The sequence below is a fragment of the Staurois parvus genome, unplaced genomic scaffold, assembly GCF_062004578.1.
Source record: "Staurois parvus isolate SC_StPar_1 unplaced genomic scaffold, SC_StPar_1.0 ptg001641l, whole genome shotgun sequence".
In the NCBI taxonomy this organism is placed as follows: domain Eukaryota; kingdom Metazoa; phylum Chordata; class Amphibia; order Anura; family Ranidae; genus Staurois; species Staurois parvus.
This window is the reverse complement of record NW_028319437.1, coordinates 53,638-75,449: the sequence shown is the minus strand read 5'-3', so window position 1 is coordinate 75,449 and position 21,812 is coordinate 53,638. Positions and strand designations below refer to the sequence as shown.

Here is a 21,812-nt window from a genome sequence, read left to right as displayed (position 1 = left end):
TGCAGATTAAATAAAGCCTGAAAAACAACTAGTCCAGCCATTACATCCAGAGACAAACTAAAAGTTTAGCTTTTGCCTTAAATGCACTTTAAAAAAAAAACACAAAAACTTACAAGGCGAGTTGACAAATCACCAAACATAAATGCGAAAGCCTTGACTTCGAATCGCTTGCGGTGTCCTGGTAGTGCCACATTGGAGACTGGATGAAAGACTGTAAGGTAGTCATCTTTGTCTTCTGCACAACTAAAACGCATTGAGGCAAAAAGTATTACCTAGTTGAGCTAAAGAATGAAAACCTCCCTATAAACTAGACCACAGGCAGTCCCCCTTTCATTTTCTGGCCTCAAGTATCATTTTCAGCAATTCCCACTCTAGTATGGACTTTAGTGAGGAATTTCCCAAGTATAGAATTTGGAAATAGTTTGTATATATTGTACAAGGAACTCCTATAAATACCATGGCAGTCTGTAAGACAGGTTATAGGAAGTGGAAGAGTTTGGCTTTAGCTAGCAATATATCTGCCAATGCACTATTGCTGGAAGTATTGGATCCCCCTCCAAATCATTGGAATCAGGTGGTCCAATCACCTCCATGGCCACAACTGTCTGCAGAGTCAATAGCTAAAAACCTCCAAACTTGAAGCGGCCTTCAGATGAGCCCTACAGTGCGTAGAGAGCTTCATGGAATGGGTTTCCGTGGCTGAGCAGCTGCATCCAAGCCTTCCATCACCAAGTACAATGCAAAGCATCAGATGCCGTGGTGTAAAGCACATCGCCACTGGACTCTAGAGCAATGTTCACTGGAGTGACAAATCACGCTTCTGTCTAGCAATCCAATGGACGTGTCTGGCAGTTTCCAGGTGAATGGTAGTTGCCTGACTGCATTGTGCCAAATGTAAAGTTGGGGGGGGGGGGGGATTATGTGAGGGGTTGGCCCCTTAGTTCCAGTGAAGGGAACTCTTAAGGCATCAGCATACCAAAGACATTTTGGACAATTTCATGCTCCCAACTTTGTGGGAGGAGTTTGGGAGTGGCCCCTTCCTGTTCGCCACATGACTGCCCCCCAGTGCACAAAGCAAGGTCCATAAAGACATAGAGGAGTCAGTTTGGGGTGGAGGAACGTGACTGTCCTGCACAGAGTCCTGACCTCAACCCCATAGAACACCTTTGGGATGAATTAGAGCGGAGACTGCGAGCCAGGCCTCCTCCCCCCGACATCAGTGCCTGACCTGACAAATGTGCTTCTGGAAGAATGGTCCAACCTTCCCATAGACACCCTCCTAAACCTTGTGGACGGCCTTCCCCAGAAGTTAAATATTGAACCCTATGGACCAAGGCCGGGATGCCATTAAAGGTCATGTGCGTGTATAGGCAGGCATCCCTATACTTTTGGCAATATAGTGTATGTTGTGTGTCAATGGTATATTGCGCCTGCCATCTAATCTTGAAATTGCAACATATTTTGCAAGTGGTTTACCCCATCTACAACAATCTTCCATTGAGGGAGGCGGTGGGGTCTTGAGACATTGTTGCCCAGCAGTCATCAGCACCAGCTCAATGTTTGGGTCCGTACGATTCAGAACTGCACCTCAAGGTAGATGGGGTCACGAAGAGTCTTCACAACTGGATACTGGTCATCCTTGTACAATACTGCATAGGAGTCATCTAAAAAGGGAAACATCACTACATAGTCAGGTTTTAAGTAAAAACCGATGCCCCAGAAGGAAAGATATTTCTAGTCAACTACCCCTGCCATTACCTATAAAATGTTAACTGTTCTATTTTGAGCATTTTGAAAAGCATTCAGCGCTTTAAAACAGTTAACTGAGATGGTCAGAGCAAGTTCTTGAGGGAGTCTATTCCACAGAACACTGGAAAAGCCTTTTCCAGATGGAGGTTAAAGCTCTTGACTATTGTAAGGACCTTAGGATTATACATTAAGTTCACCATTTGGACCACTTCTGTATTTATAGATGGCAATCATATCCCCCTTAATCGCCTTGAGAGGACCCTTCAGTTCCTCTGATCTTCTCAGAGGAACTGCTCCAAGCCATCTATATCTATAATCTATCAGTGGCCAAAATAGTATGTTAAATTGGCATTTGCCAAAAAAAAAAAAAAAGTTGGTGTTTTGCATTGGTCAAGTGACTCAAATACATCAAAACACATGTGTTTGATGCATTTCAGCCCTGGTTCACTCCAATGTAGTGCGCATTTTGCACAGGTTTTTGATTATTTGCTTTTTTGGCCAACCTGTTGCCAGGCAGATTAAATGCAAAAAACCATCAAAACTGCACTACATGTGTTTTTCTGCAGCATCTCCATTGAAAAAAAAAAAAAAAAATATGCAGACCAGTGTGAAGATATACATGGAATTTAAAGGAATGTATTTTGTTTTCAAAAATGCAAAACTGCTTTAACTGCTATGTGACAGCAGCTGATTGCCTGAAAAATTAATTATATATTTGACTTAATTAAAATTTATATTGCAAAATGTTTTAGGTTTTGGCCAAATGCATCTTGAATTTTTGGTTTTAGTCCAGAATTTTGGGGCACCACTAGTTGCCCTTCTCTGCTCTCCCCAGTTCTCCTTTTGGCTCCCAAAACTGAACCACATTCTAGTTGGTCTTCCTAATTCTTTATGCAGGGCAGATCATGTCTCTGAAGTCCAAGCCCAAGCATTTTTCTAGTGTTAGAAAGTGCAGCTTGGCATTGCTGACTGTTAAAGTAGAACTTTCCCAATTTTGGATAGAATGTAGGGTTATAACCCCTGCCAGATTTTTTGCCATTTGTGTTTTATTGGGGAGATTTCCCTTCACTTCATGTTCCATTACCAAAGAAGGAAGTGATAGGCAATCCCTGCAAATTAAAGGGAACTTTGGGAAACAGGTCACCAGAATTAGTGTCCAATAGATTTCCCCTCTTTTCTGAGGACAATCCAAAATTTGGGATTTTTCTACTTCAATAATGGTAAACAGAAGTGAATTTTGTTAACAGGGACCCAAAAAAAAAAAAAAAAAAAAAAAAAAAAAAATAGATTACAAGGGCTCCAATCCCTTTCCACTCCATCCAAAAATGGCCTTTAGTTCTACTTTAAGGGTATGATCTACCAGAATACCCAGATCCTTCACCACCGACTCCCCAGTCTGATGTCCATTTCCCCGCAGAATAACTGAGGCAAGGACCAACATACCTTGATAGAGATTAAGGACGAAGGAAATTGGACCATCATATCGTTCAGAGACTGGAGGAGGAGATGGCGGCAGCACAGTCACAGCAAACGAAGCGCTATCAGACGCATTGTACAGGCAACGGACCGTCTCCCTGCAAAAGAAACATCTATGGTGGACTTTGGCTTCCATTTGCTAGTTGGTGCCTTAAAGTCCTTTGTGAAAGGTCTTCGACTTATGAATGTTTAGAAAAATCGGTTAACTCCATACTAGACCAGAAAGGTCACTACACTAGGACAGGCGTTTCAAGAGGGTCTCTGTAGCCACTTTAAAGGACTGCATACACTACATACTGGTTTCTGACACCATCACCACACTATTTAGTCCCCGGTCACACCGCTCAGACTTTTGAAATCGTGCAACTTCACTGGTAGCCCATTTCAAAGTCTGATGTCATTCTGACTTGGTGCGGCTTGCAAGACACAAGTGTGCATTCACTCCAAGAATCAGTGCGACTCCAACCAAGTCAGGATCTCACCACTTAATTGCGGACAACAGGGTGTGACTTGCCATGCAGTTTGAAACTCACATTGCAAGGCAAATTGCACCCGGCATGACCGGGCACCTCATTTAGGCAAATTATACCTTACCGTCAGGTTATGCCATATCTGGTGTGCTGTGGAGCAGAGCTCTCAGAAAATGGGTGGAGGAACTCAGACACCCCAAAACTCCCCCTCACAAACTATCAAATACCAGGAGTACATTACAGACTGCAGATCCAGGGGGTGCGCCACTGACTTCATGGTTCAACCTTCCACAGCCGCTTACCCCTGCATCTCCCATCCACATCTCACCTTCACCCCTCTTCAGCTCCAGCCTCTGCAAGGAAGCAGGTGGACAGTTCTACAGTGGTGTGTCACAGCCTCTTTGGGAGGCAACCTACTACTGTGAGGTAAGAAGTCTATGCCCAACACAGCCAGTGGGCAAGTTCAGGTGAAATTTTAGCCATGACACCCCCCCCCCCCCCCCACACTTTAAGTACGTTACTTATATACATAGTCTTCCTGGTGTAATCCCATACCCAGTTGATCCAGAGGAAGATAGAAAACCCATAAAAGCATGGAATATGCTCCTGCAGGGGAGAAAAAAAAAAACCCTTCCTGATCACCCAAGAGGCAATCTGATATTCCCTGGATCAACTACCTATAAATGTTATATCCAGTTAAATTACCTCAACTCGCTGTCTCTTGAGATTATTCTCTTTGGACGATCTCTCCACAGGGCATGGACTTCATTCTCATAGATGAGAACCCCACCTACAAACTAAAAAAAAAAAAAAAAAAAAAAAATTTGTTAAGCAAGTCCTTCCCCAAAAAAAAAAAAGTTGTAGGCTAATCAAGCCATGTCAGACCAAACTTACGCTCATTTTTGTGCCACAATCTGTCACAAGGAATCTGAACACCACTTCTCGGTCCGTCTTCTCTATTGGCTTGCACTGACCATTCCCCAGAATCACTGTATCCAAGTTCAGACTCGGTCTGGTTTGCTGGGACATAACCTCAATGGTCATAAAGCCATCTTTTGAGCAGCCTTGACCAACTAAGAAAACCAAAAAAAGTTATGAATTTAAAATCTGGAACAAAATTTAAAAAAAAGCAATAGAATAGTGAATTATATTTTAAAATGTAAAATTAAAGTATCGGTTCCTATGTACGCAATTGTTCATCAAACTCACTAGGATTCGGTTGTCTGCACTGTGTAGAGCACCCTGTAAGCTTCATTGGCACATTAAGATCCTCCACCTCAAAGACCAGAGTGAATGGAGGCAAGCAGTGAGTGTCATCTAAAGCCTAAGACAGAAAACGAGATCAAATATTTATGCGATTAATTATAGAAGCCTTTAGTGCAAAAAAAATATATAAAAAAAAAAAATTTACCTTTAGCTTCTCCTTTCGGATTGTTATTCGGGTTCCACTGTTGGTGTCAACGGTTAAGCCGTGACTTTGGAGCACATCATCGCTACTTGGGATTGGAATTTTTACATTGTCAATATTAACAGACTCTAGATCACCATCAAACTCAGGAATAGAGATGTCCATGTGGGTGTCATTGCAGTGGAAAGGCCCTGAAAGTACAAGTTATAGCCTGTAAACACATTAGAAGGGTCAACTAATGGTCCCACCTACCTCACAGGTTGGTTCAAACATCTGAGCATTGCCTATCCATTAGAGTCTTTATTGCAAGGTCAAGCTTTACTAGCAAACAATTAGAATTTTGTACAGAATTTCAAATTTTTGTTGGACTGTTAAACTTGCTAATGGTTTGTAGGGTTTGAGATGGTGGTTCATAGTGATGAGAAGATCCAAAAGGATGAAAATTCTCCAATGAACAAAACTCCAAGTGTGAATGGTTCAGAAAAATAAAGCCTTCTGGGATCATATTCCACTGGCAGGACTGGACGACATTAGGAGTTGACGAATTAGTTGACCAATTGCAAACCACCACAAATCCTGCGCCCCCATGTGTATGATTGTTTTAGTTTAGCTGCACCATTCAATAATTCTGTTCTCCCATGAAAATGGCTATGTTTGTTTTTAAAATGCATAGAACACCCCGGTGTCTTCCCCATTTGTGTGAACAGCCATAGGGAGCATGGCATTCCCAAAGCAGGGGTAATCAGAGCTTCAGGCAAAACAATGTCGTTATCATCAAGAGCCATTAAAAGGCATCCATCTACGTTTGCATCCACCTCAGAGGAGAAGGGGATAAATCTGGACAGCCATTCTCAGACTCCCATGCACATGGTTGGCAAGTGTAGGCAGAGGGTTGACCTTCATGAGTTTCCTTTTTGCCGTCAGAACAGGAAAGGTGGAGGTTTGTGACCTGGTAGTCCTGGCCAGGCTGTACTAGCACAGGGGTGCTTTGTCCCTGGCAGGAAAGTGTAATGAAGCAAGGATTTCATGGAGTTTAGTTGCCTGCAGTTTACATAGCACACCGAGCATTAGAGGGACCTTTCTGACCACAATTCAGACCTCCCAACTACATTAAGAGCTGCCCATGCCATGTTCCAGTTCTGCCCCAATTTACTACCAAGCTCACCTGGTCCATATGGCTTCCTTCCCACAAATATCTCCCAGGAAGGGAAAGTGCTCAGAACACCTTGCACCCCCTACCCACCACCATAGGGTTACACAGTAGCCACCTTGCCAATGCCTTGCAATCACAGGCCCCGATTTAAATGCAGTGGTCAGCACCACTTTCCATACTGCCCATCCATTCTGGAGAGTAGGAATGGGGGGGTTTCAGTGGAAATGCATTTCCAGCACTGAATGTATGTAATGGCAAGGAGTGCTGGAGAGTCAATTGATACTGGCTGCTGGGGGATCTATTGTTGCTGGGGGGAATCTCTTAATGGGAGGGAAGAGTCAGTTGCTTCTGAGTGTGATCTACTGTTAAAGGTAGAGACCCATTGATTCTGCTGGTGGGGGATCTTAACGAGGGAAGGATCAATTGTTGCTTGGGAGGGATCTACTGTTGGAGAGACCCATTGATGCTGGCTGCTGGAGGGGGGGGGGGGGGGGGGGGTCGTCTTGTTGCTGGCAGTGGGTTTTTTACTGCATTACATACAAGTTACTACTCAAAGTGATACTTTGTTTTGTATTCACCAAAGTGGGTGGTACTGGTAGAAGAGTAGTTGAACCAGAGGACTGTGCTTGTAGGTAGGGGGCAGAGACCAGGGTTGACTTGGAAGGGAAGAGTTCATGCACATGAGAAAGGCGCACCCCCCCCCCCCCCCCTAATACAGTCCTGGCCTTGAGTAGAGCAATGCCACTACTCAAAACCAAAGCTTGGGCTGCCTACTAGGCCACTAGCCTTAGGACTCCATACAGTCCCATCAACTTATCCCCCCCCCCCAAAAAACCCACAGCTTCCAACTAAAAAGCTGCAGAAGCCAACATCCCCACAGCTACATGCTGAGAAAAGTGGAACCTTCTGATCCAGGCAAAGGGTCAAGGCAAGACAAACTAGGTGTATCTGCATCAAGAGGGAGACAACTGACCCAAGGACCATCTGGTCACATAATGGTGCAGGGGCGGACTGACCATTTGGAAACTCAGGCACTGCCCGAGGGCCTGGGGTCAGTAGGGGGCTCCCCATGAGATACCTTTTTCATAGGCTTTCGAGTTTGGGCAAGGACACAGGGGCCCCCATGATCCCCTGTTGCCCCATGAGTTGTCAGTCGGCCCCTGCAATGGTGTGACCTCAGGCAATAAGAAATGCACTCTAAACTGAGGGATGAGTAGGGTAGGAGGGGTTTTCACCATTTTGCCATGTTTCCTGTAGAGGAACAATTCTGGTTGCTGCTCTGAAAGCATTGGGGAAATGGAGAAGCCTCTCCAGATAGTTTATAGAACTGCCAATTACATGTACAACAATTACCTGTAGCACACCGAATCTTCACTGCAATCATGAATTTTGGAAAAAGCTTTTCCAGAACGATCTCAAGGTCTCCAATGTACAAGCTTTGATTATTGGCCTAGAAAGACAAAAAAAAAAGTTAAGTAAACTTTGGGAGACAAAAGTGAACGTCCCATCTAGACTTACAGATAGTTCACGTATTCCAAAGGCATCGTAACGGATCTTGAACATAAAGTTTGTGTCGTCACTCGTCAACGTGTATCCATAAGTTCTGGCTTTTGCAATGGTCACTTTCGTTTTCTCGGTTCCATTGTAGATGACTACCATCCATGTGGCTGTAGGTGGTATAGCACCAATCTGCAAGAGATTTGTAAAGTCGGCATTAGTTGACCTTTGATAGAAAAAAAAAAACCCACACATGAAGTACCCACTTTGGAAAGTTGAAGTACCCAGTTTCAAGAGGATTTGGAAGCCGCCACTAGATGTGTTGCATTTCGGTTTCATTTGTCAAGTTAAAGTGGTTGTAAAGGCTCAAGGTTTACCTTCATGCATTCAATACTTACCTGAGCCTCATATGCATGAGGGCCTGGGCTGTTCTGGTTCTCTGCCTCCTTGGCAGAGCCAATGGCTCCTGCCGCTGTCAGTCACAGCAAGTCAGCTGAGGAGGAGGGGGTGGGGCCAAGCCACAGCTTTGTATGAATGGACATGGAGCAGCAGGTGCCCCCAAAGCAACCCGCTTGCTGTGGGGGCACCTGAAAGTAGGAGCCAGGAAAGCCTGTGAGGGACCTAAGCTGCACTGTGCAAAACCACTGCACTCAACAAGTACACGTTTGTTATTTTAGGGGGGAAAAAAGTGAACCTTTAGAAATGCTTTAAAGTCTTCAAAATAGAATGATTAGTTTCCTAAATTTGTTTTGTATTAGTTTTAAATTCAATTTTGGAAGATGGGTCCATTCTATAAAGCTTCCCAAGTAGGAACCATGGTATTTCAGTTCTATACCTTACTGTATTGCAATAGGTTTCCATTTATAATTCAAATTCATTTGTTATAGTTTGAATTTGTTACTATGGTGATTTGGAAATTCAAATACATCCGAATCTCGGAACAAAATATTCCAAATTGCAATTAGTCATGAATTGTATGTGTCTAGCTGCCACTATGAACCTGCAGACTGCCATGTGTGCTTCAAGTCTAAACTCCCAACCATTGTGATTGCACTTTTGGGGTTTATAATTCAAGTCAATGGATCACTTGGACATGCAAGGAAAGCTTATTGATGGCTCTTCAAAAAGCTTGACCCTAAAAGGCCTCAAAAGCAAGTCTAAAGCACAAAAAGTCAGTTCTCAGCTGGTCCTCCAACATTCAAACTATGCAAAGAAAACCCAGAGGGCACACTGGCCTAGTGCATCAACTCTTCAGAGCCAGCTGGCAGAGGAAGAGAAATCCTCAAAACACATTAGCCTGTTGGAGGTCCAGGGTTCCTGGTGGACAGTCATGGAATGTGGACTGAGTGCTGTTCTTTTATGATACTCCTTTGGCGTATTTGTCATTTGTGAGTATATTTCTTATCACCTTATTAAATGTGTTTAAGGTAATCCACAATGTTTTTGCATTCAGTGCATTTGGACTTCCTGGTCCTTTGAGGGCAGCAAGGTGTGCACCATCCAGGACATTTGGGATGTGGTTGTAGCCTGTTAAATCCACCCCCCCAAGAGCAGGAGTATTTGTGGGTCAAACTATGCTCAGGCACCCAACATTGGCACAAGATGACAGTGCAGGACATCAGTTGGGCCTATATACCCCATTGTCAAGTAGGGAACAATGTTAGATTGCAAGTTTTGAGATGCAACTTTCTGAAGAGCATTTTAAGTCCCTTTCACAGTCATGTCAAAGTTTTAATTGTGTACATTCAATACTTTGTTCAACTTACTAGGTGCTGTCTAAGGCCTTCTGCAAGGTCAAACAAGGCAGGCTCCAGCCCACCATACGAGTAAAAAACAGACTAACCAGTGACCATTTCTAGGAGCCTTTCAGGACAGCACAGCTCCACCCATAGTCACAGGAAACTGCATTTTAAAGGTCAGACTCTTCCACCATGCCCTCAGTTATAGCTGAGCAACATGGCATGCTGGAAAAACACCATGGCAACCGGACATAAGAAAGATGAGGGGGGGTTAGATGCTGCTGTCCTGAAAGGTTCCTAGAAATACAGTCACCGGTGAGTCTAAGGTTCTCTCCTTGCTTTTCAGGACAGCACCTGGAGACTGTAACCAAGTAACTTACCCCTAGGGTGGGACCACTGCTTGCCGACTACTGCCAAAAGCCTGGTCCGATGCAGCCAACTATAATGGTGCATGAGGAAAAGCTGGACCACATAGCTGCCTTGCAAAATCTGTTCTGGAGATGCACCAGCCCTTTCAGCCCAAGAGGCCACCACTGATCTTTTAGAGTGTGCTGCTACCCCTTCCGGAGGGACTTTGCCCAATAGGCTTCTTTGATTGCCTGTCTGGGCCATCTGCCTAGAGTACTCTTGGAGGCCCTTTCCCCTTTGTGATTACCCATAAAGAGTGAACAAGGAGTTTGAGATTTTTGGAGGTGTCTAAGGAGTTTAGAATCTCAAATGCCATTTTCATGGCAAGCGCATGGAAACGCCTCTTCCCCCAGACTAGTTGGAGCTGTACAGAAATGTAGGCAACACTATTTCCTGCAAACGATAGAATGAGATTTTTGAAAGGAATATAAAAAAAAAATCCATTCTAGGGATCACCTGGTTGGGAAAAAATAACTAAGGTCCCGAAATGGACAGTGCCTGGATCTCATTTGACCTTCACACTGATTTAAAGGAAGTTAGGAAAGTTTAGAACTAAATTTCAAACAGAAATGTCTTCTAGGGGCTCAAATGGTTGTTTGAGGCAAAGTAAGAACTAAAGCCAAATTCCATTTGGGGGAAAAACAAAACAAAAAAAACACCTGAAACTGGCCTGGACCTGACTGCAGCTTAAAAAACCCACTAGCAGGGATTTGGCTATTTGATGGGTACCACTTCCGTCTGAGGGCATGAAAGCTAAAAAGGTTCAAATGCCAAGTCTTCTGGATTTTGCAAGGAAACTTAGTTTGGGCAAATGCTTGGAGATTGGGGGGGGGGGGAATTGAGAAACCACCATCAAGGAGGCATCTTTGATAGTGGTTGGACAGCCATGAAGGGAGTAGAGTGCCCCATCTGACCTTACAGCTAGCCTTAGCCCTAGGAAGATGGGACAAAGCACATGTACTACTATGTGCCCCAGGAAACAGATCAAAGTGAGACCCAAGCATTGTGTTTTACATAGTGGACATAACCAACTTCAGTAAATGCTTGAGTCAAGATGGCAGTGATGGGGGAAACAAAACACAAAACACAAAACACAAAACACAAAACACAAAACACAAAACACAAAACACAAAACACAAAACACAAAACACAAAACACAAAACACAAAACACAAAACACAAAACACAAAACACAAAACACAAAACACAAAACACAAAACACAAAACACAAAACACAAAACACAAAACACAAAACACAAAACACAAAACACAAAACACAAAACACAAAACACAAAACACAAAACACAAAACACAAAACACAAAACACAAAACACAAAACACAAAACACAAAACACAAAACACAAAACACAAAACACAAAACACAAAACACAAAACACAAAACACAAAACACAAAACACAAAACACAAAACACAAAACACAAAACACAAACTAGGTGAGCAGTAGAAAAAGTAAGCTTAATAGAGGGTGTAGATAACCTTAAGTTGTCATTAAAGCCAGACTATGAAACTTAATGCATGCTATATATAGTGTTCATACACAGAAAAGCCACCATAGTATTGGTTGTGTGTAGATTAAACTATACCTAGTCCTGCCTTCAACTGTCCCTCCCACCTTCTCAGTGTCCCCATTGCAGGCAGAAATTGTGTAGACCAGCTGGTGTCCTCTACCAAGCATGCTCCAGTTCATTTGCCAACTCTTCATTTCCTCTTATCAGGACAGCCCATGTGACTAGTCATGTGGGTGTATACAGTGCTAAATGACACTCCCTCCTATTGCTAAACACTATGGGGTAGGATATAGTATGCATCAAGAAACTCAAGTGCTTAGTTTTACTATAAATCCGTAATATCCAATGTAAAGGAAATTATAAATGTGCTTTTGGCGTTGCTTGAGAGAACGAAAAATCACCCGGCAAGGGAAAATTTTATATATATATATATATATATATATATATATATATATATATATATATATATATATATATATATATATATATATATAGGGAGCAGTGTCCCAAGTAACACCAGATAGTTGTATAGGTGAGGATGGATGCTGCTCAAGTCACACCCCAGGAATGGCATGTAGTAGAATGGACTGCACCATCACCCTGGCCACACCCTCTGACCTTGCCCATGGGGGCTTGGCCACAAATGCATCAGAGGGTGTGGCCAGAGTGACAGCTGGGGCCATCCTACTACATACCATTCTTCTGACTCCTGGGATTACCAATACCTGTCAAGTAAAAAAGCCTTGGATATAGAGGCAGTCTGAAGAAAAGAAACCTAGCATGAATCTGACTCCACCTACACCATATTAATGAACAAAATTACATTTGATGTGAATATATTGGCCGCTATAAAACCAGTTCTTTACCATTTTAAAATTTTAATTGCTCCTCTGAATTTTTAGTCACGCCATTGGTGCTGTGCCAACAACATGACTACTGTAGAGAGCATCCATCAGCAGGAGTAAGAAATCCCTCCACCCACCTGCCCTGAGGATCTTTCCCAGCAGATGCCAAACATGGAGACCACACAGCTGCAGGAATCAAAAAACCCAAACCACACATGGTGGTATGATCTATGGTTTATGTGAATGAATTATGGTGACACCCGTTTAGTATCACTTAAGGTAAAGATGAAAGCTCATGAGGAGTGCCCAGCAAGCGTGGCCAGGTACCACCATGAGGAGTGCCCAGCAAGCGTGGCCAGGTACCACCATGAGGAGTGCCCAGCAAGCGTGGCCAGGTACCATCATGAGGAGTGCCCAGCAAGCGTGGCCAGGTACCATCATGAGGAGTGCCCAGCAAGCGTGGCCAGGTACCATCATGAGGAGTGCCCAGCAAGCGTGGCCAGGTACCATCATGAGGAGTGCCCAGCAAGCGTGGCCAGGTACCATCATGAGGAGTGCCCAGCAAGCGTGGCCAGGTACCATCATGAGGAGTGCCCAGCAAGCGTGGCCAGGTACCATCATGAGGAGTGCCCAGCAAGCGTGGCCAGGTACCATCATGAGGAGTGCCCAGCAAGCGTGGCCAGGTACCATCATGAGGAGTGCCCAGCAAGCGTGGCCAGGTACCATCATGAGGAGTGCCCAGCAAGCGTGGCCAGGTACCATCATGAGGAGTGCCCAGCAAGCGTGGCCAGGTACCATCATGAGGAGTGCCCAGCAAGCGTGGCCAGGTACCATCATGAGGAGTGCCCAGCAAGCGTGGCCAGGTACCATCATGAGGAGTGCCCAGCAAGCGTGGCCAGGTACCATCATGAGGAGTGCCCAGCAAGCGAAGCCAGGTACCATCATGAGGAGTGCCCAGCAAGCGAAGCCAGGTACCATCATGAGGAGTGCCCAGCAAGCAAAGCCAGGTACCATCATGAGGAATGCCCATCAAGCGTAGCCAGGTACCATCATGAGGATCTACACTGTATCCTTAGTCATGTATTTTTATGACCAGTAAAAATCAGAAATGCTCAATTTCTGTTATTGCATCATTTGTACCCTAGACAATCTTTTTGTAAGGGGCTGGCAAAAGCTGCACCCCACAGTTGGTCTGAACTACCCACAACATACAACTGTTCCATCTTGCTACAATTTAGATGACTCTTGAATTCCATATACCTTACCTCATCACTGAAGCCAGGGATAGTCCGTGATACAGTTGCCTGGGGAACAAGGGAGAGAAGAGTCAGATCTGTACTTCACACATTTGTATACTAGCGTTTAGTTGGTGAAAATGGCTTCTAAAGAACAGATCTTCATAAAACTAAGTCTTCAGACCCATCTGGTTTACCAAAGTTAGGGCCAAATGCTTCTGAAACTGGAAACACCAAAACCCTTCACCACAGTCATGGTCATCCATGCAGAGAAGGCCTTTCCACCTGTGCATGCTCTTCATTCTGAGACCATGCCGTTGTAGCACTACCCCCTTCAGAGGTGCTGAAGATTGGTGTCCCCCCTATAGTCCTGTACAGCCAGGCAACATGCATTTTACAGACAGTAAACAGTCGTTGAGCTTGGTTTAAGCTTTTTTTAATTGAACTTGGATGGGGTAAGGAATGTATGGGATGCCCAATGGAACTACAACCCAACAACTTCCTGGCAACTATATACAAGTTACACAGCAAACTTTTGGGAGAGCTCTCCAGCCTCAGTGTACCACCCCAGATAAATACTCTTCTCCCAGCTGTCTGGAGGAATCCCTGGCCAAGGAATGCCACTTGAACAGTAGGGAGCCAATCAGGTTTCCCACCAGAATGCCAGTTTCCCTTTACCTGGCCAGGGGGGTGTAGGATTATTCAGTCTTTGCCTGTGAGCTGGTTTAGGTAGATTGCTGCCTTCAGGCCTTGCTGGGCTGACTCCATATGTAGCCTTAACTGCAGGTGATGTGAGGCCAAGTGATGCTCCTGTCCAGGTGCCAGCCTGTAGGTAGACCTTTTCCCACTGGGCCCCCTCCCAAGCTCCTGCATCTTCCTCACATCTTCCACCTGAACTCCGGCTGCTGAGTAGGCTCAGTTGCACTTAAAGGCTTCCCTAGCCCCATGCCAAGCCTCCTGCTTGGGGATTGGACAGGGTCCTTCGAGGCATGGGCCAGCTCCTCACCTCTGCTTCTAGAATCTTCTCCAAAGATCCTAGAGTGGGAGGAGGCATCAAGGAACTGACCTGTAGAGCCTCTCAGCCCTGACCCAAAATTGGACCCTGCTGACCATTTCACCAGGCTGCTGCGTGTAAAAATGAGTAACTTGTGCCCCCTGGCCACCTAGAGAGGTGCTACACAAATAGCAAGAGCCAAACAAACCAGCTGCAGCTAGAAACCAGTCTAACCTTTTGAACAGAAGAACCCTTGAAATAATTTGTCAGGTGTTCCCTAAAACCATAATGACCATCTACAACTCATGATACATTAGTGTAATGGTCGGGGGGGGGGGAAATAAACAAAACTCCAACCACCAAAACCACCTTACAAACAAGGCCAATGGTCTCCATAGGAACTTAATTGAGGCAGACGTTGCTTAGAACCCCTAGCAACCTCTGGAGGAACTCTAAAGGTTCCATGGAACCCTGGTTGAGAAGCCCCAAGTTGAACTAAGCATTTTAGGAAGCAATAAAACTGAAGTAAACCCTTTAGATTCCCCAGAATGCCAATTAGTTAGTACAATATCAAGATCCTGATAAGAACCCCCAACCTCACCCCAGTTATGGTGATCTGACTGATCAGTATTGTTGAAAAAGACTGAAGTTCTGCTGACAAACTGATCAGGTATGCTAGAGATGTGCAGTGTCTTCTGCAGTAAATTGCCCCCATCTGCCTGCAAGCCTCCCTACAGCAACGGGTCAACCCCTATGTGCCCAGATGAGTGGCTCTTGCTCATTAGATGACATCCTGTACCAGCCAATGAAGATTGCTAAACACAAGCACAGATGAGGAACCTTTGGAAAGATGAATAGCCCTTTTAGTTCAGCTTATATACACCCCTCCATACTTTATGACCATTACGCAGTCATGTAAAAAAACTGCCCAAAGGACTTGTGGGGGAGTTACACCACCAATATGGTCTCAGCACTTCAACCAAACTTCTCCACTCCAACACTTCCTCTGATGCTCTCCTCCAGGACTTTTACAGAGCCTCATCCTTGGGAAATTGCTACCCCAATTTCCCCAACTCTCCTTCTAGCCATCTTTGGGCAATCCTTGATGCCTCATTCCCTCAGCCCAGCCCACCTCCACAGGATCTTTATTCTCCCATTACTCACTGTAATTAGACCATCACTTGCACCTTCCTATTCAATTGTAAGCTCCCTGAGTGGGAGCTCCTAACACTCTTGTAAGATTTGTATTGCAACTAGACTTGTACAAAACTACAAAAAAAAAAGTCTCATTTTGATTTGACTGTTTTGTTCAAGTCTACTCCAATTCAGCCAAATTTGGAAATCAAAAAGGCACTGAAAATTGCTATTGTGAATACTCCTGTCATCATAGCACAGGTCACAATTTGTTTTTGTAATGTATTTTAAGTATTTCCACCCCTTTTATTCTAATATGTTCCATTTGAATTAATTCTATTCAAAATTTCAGAAGAGCTATATGCCATTCTATTCCATTATATTTGAAATTGAGCACTAAAATGTTCATGTTTCTGTCTATTCTCTAGTCAGATATTTTAAATTTTATATCTTTCCATTTTTATTATATTCTATTTTACTTTGATTGGTTTTCAAAATTCAAGTTGGTTTCAAATTTGGGCTGAATCTTGTTATTTCAGATTAGTTTAAATGAGTCACTATTGTAATTTGTATACAGCTGAATCTTGAATATCCAACTTTTGATTCGAACAATTAGTCTGGACACACCCACCAACAACCCTACACAAGTCCATCCAGTTCAGCATGTCTAATTGCAACAGTCTTCCTCTATTTCTAACTGAGCAAAGATACCAATTCTAAATTTTCCCTAAATTAATACTTGAGACCATTCAGTTTTAGGTGGTATTTAATACATAAAGTTGATTTACTATGTAGAAAGGGAAAAAAGTCCATTGAAAAATCAGTTTCCCTTTCTTTGTTCTAAGACAATCACAAAGAAGCCTGGACAGTGCAAATGGCCTCAAAACTGACCCTTTATGGAAAGTAGACTGAGGGGAATCCTTGCTGCAATTGAAGCTTCCTGGTATTGTTTAGGTCACTCCCATCCCAGATCAAAAATTGTGGTTAGAGATGCCAGACTTCCTTGCCTGGGTTTCCTGCTCTGCCCCCACCAGTGTCTCAAATGAGAACTTCTCACCAGGAGCCATCAGCAGAGCTAGAAGTTTGACATTAATTTCACTGTCACAGGGGTGGACTGACCATTTGGAAACTTGGGCACTGCCTGAGGGCCCAGGGTCAGTAGGGGCCCCATGAGATGCCCCTGGTACCTTTTTCATAGGATTTTTTGAGTTTGGGCAAGGACAAAGGGGGACCATGATCCCCTATTGCCCAGGGGCCCCATGAGTGGTCAGTCCATCCCCTGCACTGGCAGCATCTTTGGGTGGATTCAACTTGCACCATGCAAACAAAAACACACTGAAATGTGTTGGATGGAAAGCCTAAAAAAAAAAAAAAAATCATGGTGCCTGGTAATGGTGCAGTAGATTGAGTGCATCATTATTGTACAGGCCATACACTGAGGGTGAAGATGTACAAGTCAGACAGATGAGGGGACCATAGAAATGAGTGTTGTGCATAAGGTGATGAAGTGGTAATATAAGGTCACTACAGACTGGATGTACAGGAGAGGGGCGATTGGATAAAAGCCTGGGAATCATCTCCACCTGAGAAGGATCAGATTGTCTCTTCCCCACCATGAGGGAAGGGAGGTCTCTCCATTGAAGTCAGGCACAGTGTACAGAGCCAACCATAGTGGCTCTGTACATTGTGCCCATGACCTGAATTGTCAAATTACATCAGAAGTTGCACATCCACCTCTCCTCATGCCATAGGCATGGTGAAGACTAGTTCCAAGAGGTCTACAAGGATGGACATCAGCACTGGATAATACTGTTTCTTCAGAGTCCACAGAGAATTTCCAAGCTGCCAATAGGGAAAGTCTTCAAAACATATCCATGCCCCCTCCCACAAAAGAGACCTTGAAGACAAAAAGGATACCAAAAAAGGGAAGGCACCCTTTCCCTTGGTTTGGAAGGATCATCTCTTGGGTTGCCAGTGATGGAAATCATACAGACGCTTAACATAACCCATGTAATCGAGAAATGAGGACGCCATTTCCAGCCAACTAAAGCACCAGTTGACCAATAACCCAATTCTTCCCTATGGAGACATTTGGTGCTTAAATCCGCAGATAAGTCCAAGTCAGAATCTCTCAGGTGGACACTTGTTCTGGATTTTCAGAATAGGAGGCAGTGGTACCATTCATGGTTGACCATTTGAAGTACAGGACTGATTTATTCCTTATGTTCAGTAATCAAGCTGTAACCCCAACAAAGGTTTCCTGGTTTGCTTTGGGCAGCTCCGCCTGCACAAGTCCCATTTTACTACAACATCTAGCAGGTCAGTCAGCTTACCGTTATGAAGTTCGGGCCACACTCCATGACTTGTCCATCAGTTGGATCAACAGAATAGTCCGCTTGGATCTCATGGCAAGAAATCTTGTAGAGTAGATTTATCGATTGTTTGATAAAGGAAACATAGGCAATCTTTCTTCAGCCTACAAGAGAAGGGTTTCCATTAAGGCATCCTTTGGATACATTCCAACAAGGTCACAAAATTGGACTGCCTTTTAAAGCACCTCATGCCGCTAGTGGCAGTTAGGAGGGAACACAGTTATGCCTATCCTTCAAGAAATTGTTATTATCAAGTTCAGCAAACACCCATTTGTGTGCAAACAGGTTAGACCAGGAGGTCCTATTGTAGAGGACTTCATACTGTAATCACTCATTGAATATGGGATACTCAGCATGGTACGGTCTCTTCAGACATTTACTCATCCAGATCCCTGATCTTACCTCATAGCGGATGCATGTCTCTGGGATAGTCACAGTTCCTTCATCTGGATGAAGATCACAAGCCTCTACTCTACCTCCACTAGGATCTACAGAGAAAGAAAAAAGAAAAAAAAAAAAAAATCACATTTGTTCTAGCAGGAATGTGATGACTTTAGCAAGCCGTTTTTCAGCTGGGGTCCAACGCCACCACCAGGCCCACCACTGGGGTCCAACGCCACCACCAGGCCCACCACTGGGGTCCAACGCCACCACCAGGCCCACCACTGGGGTCCAACGCCACCACCAGGCCCACCACTGGGGTCCAACGCCACCACCAGGCCCACCACTGGGGTCCAACGCCACCACCAGGCCCACCACTGGGGTCCAACGCCACCACCAGGCCCACCACTGGGGTCCAACGCCACCACCAGGCCCACCACTGGGGTCCAACGCCACCACCAGGCCCACCACTGGGGTCCAACGCCACCACTGTCTAAGCAGTGTTTTAGACCCTTTGTTACGATTGTGACCCCTGGGGTCCAACACCACCACCACCGCACCCACCCCTGGAATCCAAAACACCACTGCGCCCACCCCAGGGGTCCAACACCACCACAAGTTAAGCAGTGTTTGTGACCCTTTGTTATGATTGTGACCCCTGGGGTCCAACACCACCACACCCACCCCTGGAATTCAACACCACCACCGCTTAAGCAGTTTTTGACTCCGTTATGATCGTGACCCCTGGGTTCCAAAACCACCACCACTGGGCCCACCCCTGGGGTCCAACACCCCCACCGCTTAAGCAGTGTTTTTGACCCTTTGTTATGATTGTGACCCCTGGGTTCCAAAACCACCACTACCACGCCCACCCCTAGGGTCCAACACCACCACTGTTTAAGCAGTGTTTTTGACCCTTTGTTACGATTGTGATTCGGATACATCTGAAGCATGAAAATTCAGTCTGAATTGTGATCAATAATGAAGTTGATTGCATGTGTCTTTTAATACCCGCACATGGGTGTGGGCACAGTAGGGCCCATTTGTCTGACACAGGAGGGTACAAGACCAAGATAGGGAAACATCCCAAACCATACTGAGCCTGTGTGGCATGTCACATTCCAGAATACAAACTGCAGAACGAGCAGAGTTCGATTCTTACCTACAACATGAAGACTCTTCCAGGAACTCAGGGGAATGCCGTCCGGCTTTGATAACTGGATCCCATCATCCGAACACGTATAAGGACCTACAACAAGCGAAAACATTAATAAAAATTATATTATAATATATATCGTACCACAGGGAAGTTTAAGAACCTCTATGGTATTAGATTAACAATTTAGATCCAAACTCGAGTGCAAAGGGTCCATTTTGGGACCAAGCTCACCAAAGAGTACTCAAGGACAACCACCAACGCCAAAACGTTCCTCCAGCTATAGAATGGAGCTCAAGGTGAACAACCAACGCCAAAATGTTCCTCCAGGTCTAGACTAGAATGGAGCTCAAGGACAACGACCAATGCCAAATGTTCCTCCAGGTCTAGACTAGAATGGAGCTCAAGGACAACGACCAACGCCAAGTGTTGCTCCAGGCCTAGACTAGAATGGAGCTCAAGGACAACGACCAACGCCAAGTGCTGCTCCAGGCCTAGACTAGAATGGAGCTCAAGGACAACGACCAATGCCAAACATCCCTCCAGTTATAGAATGGAGCTCAAAGTACTCAAAGACAACAACCAACGCCAAATGTTCCTCCAGGTCTAGACTAGAGCGCAGCCTTCAGGATTTGTTACATTCTATTTCTTTAGCACTTTGCTATCCCAGGAGGCTTTATCCACTGTTGGGGCGATGGGGAGGCAGCCATCTTGGATGTACTCTAGATTCTAAAATTGACCCTAGTAGGACATACAGAGTACCCAGAGGAGAAACTCCCTAAGAGCATGTGAACGCCACACAGGTAGTGTCCCTGGGTGGCATTTGAACCACAGACCTCAGCGCCACAAGGCAGATGTAATCAACCAAGGCACTGTGCTGCCATTTTTAAACATGCCAGGGCAGCTTCACTGGGCAAAGAAAAAAAAAAAAAAAAAACATTTATACAGGATTTTGCTTTTCTGTATGCACTGCCCTGCTTGTGATTCTATTGGCTCCTGAGGGTGTTGATCACCAGGTCCTGACCAGAACTTCACCACCACACCAAAAAAAAAACAAAGTTTTCCAGAATTCATTTATAAAAGAAACACCATCAAGAAGTGTGATAAAAGGCTATCAAATCTAACCTGGGTGCAGAGTTGCATGACCACACAATGTAGCGCAGTGCTGAACAGCAAAACCCCCCTGGCCATGAAGGGGCACAACCTTCTGGTGCTCAAGTGGGGAGCAAGAGGGATTACCACCATAAAGCAGCATCTCCATTGAGCTCCTCCCTCATTCAGCATACAGAGAAACAATCAAATTTCACAAAAGCGTGCATTCCACAAGTCGCAGGTCGGTGAATTTGGCGCACCCTCCACCGCGGTCACAAAAATCGGTCAGCGCCGAGCTTTGAGAACGCCAAAGACTGCGTCTAACAAAGTGCAGCAAAGACCACTCACCTGGGAAGTCCGGCAGAGACGCGGCATCAGAAATGGCGAGCAGGCAGCAGACGGAGACCATTCTGTGAGCGAGAGGAAATATATCGATACAATGGAAGATAAAAATCGATACAATGGAAGATAAAAATCGATACAATGGAAGATAAAAATCGATACAATGGAAGATAAAAATCGATACAATGGAGGAAACTTCCCATGGAAAAGGCAGGTGGAGACCACAAATAATTACCTGAAAATAGAGCCCATGAGGGGTCTCATCCTCCAAGGTGCCGGCCCCCTCATCACTTTGGGGGGGGGGGTAAATCAATTTATCAAAGAAAACCTGGACACAGAATCCCCCGAAGAAGCACCTGCCAATACAACTCCCCCACCAACGCAGGACCAGGGTATGAAAATCCAGGCCTGGGGGGCCACTATTTATGAGCCAGGAAGCAGGAGGTCGGCTGAGTGGAGGGCGGGGTCACTTTAAAGGGGATTCCCGCCCCCCAATTACCTTCATAACACACCTGTGCAGGTGATGACTATGGGAGATGCAGCGGGGGAGGGCGGGGCGATTACACAGCTGAGCACACTGATGGAGGCCATACACACGGTTCGAATTCCGAACGATTTTTCAATGTCGTTGGCTCGGTGATCCGATGGGACATCATTGATTTCGAAAATCGGCCGACCGAGTCCTAAAGTTCCCCCCATAAAATGAAAAAATTGGAGGGAAAAAAAAAACCGCATGACCGTTAAATCCTATGGAAGGTTTGGCGCCGGTCGGTCCGATGCTTTTTCACAGTCCAGTTTGCTGCATATTTGCTGCAGTAAAAAAATGAAATGCAC

General features: G+C 45.0%; 1 pseudogene; it reads right to left on the bottom strand.

Annotated features, from left to right (window-relative positions):
• Window positions 1–113: 113 nt before the first annotated feature.
• On the bottom strand, window positions 114–21,045 carry LOC149434923 (zona pellucida sperm-binding protein 2-like; annotated as a pseudogene).
• Window positions 21,046–21,812: the final 767 nt, after the last annotated feature.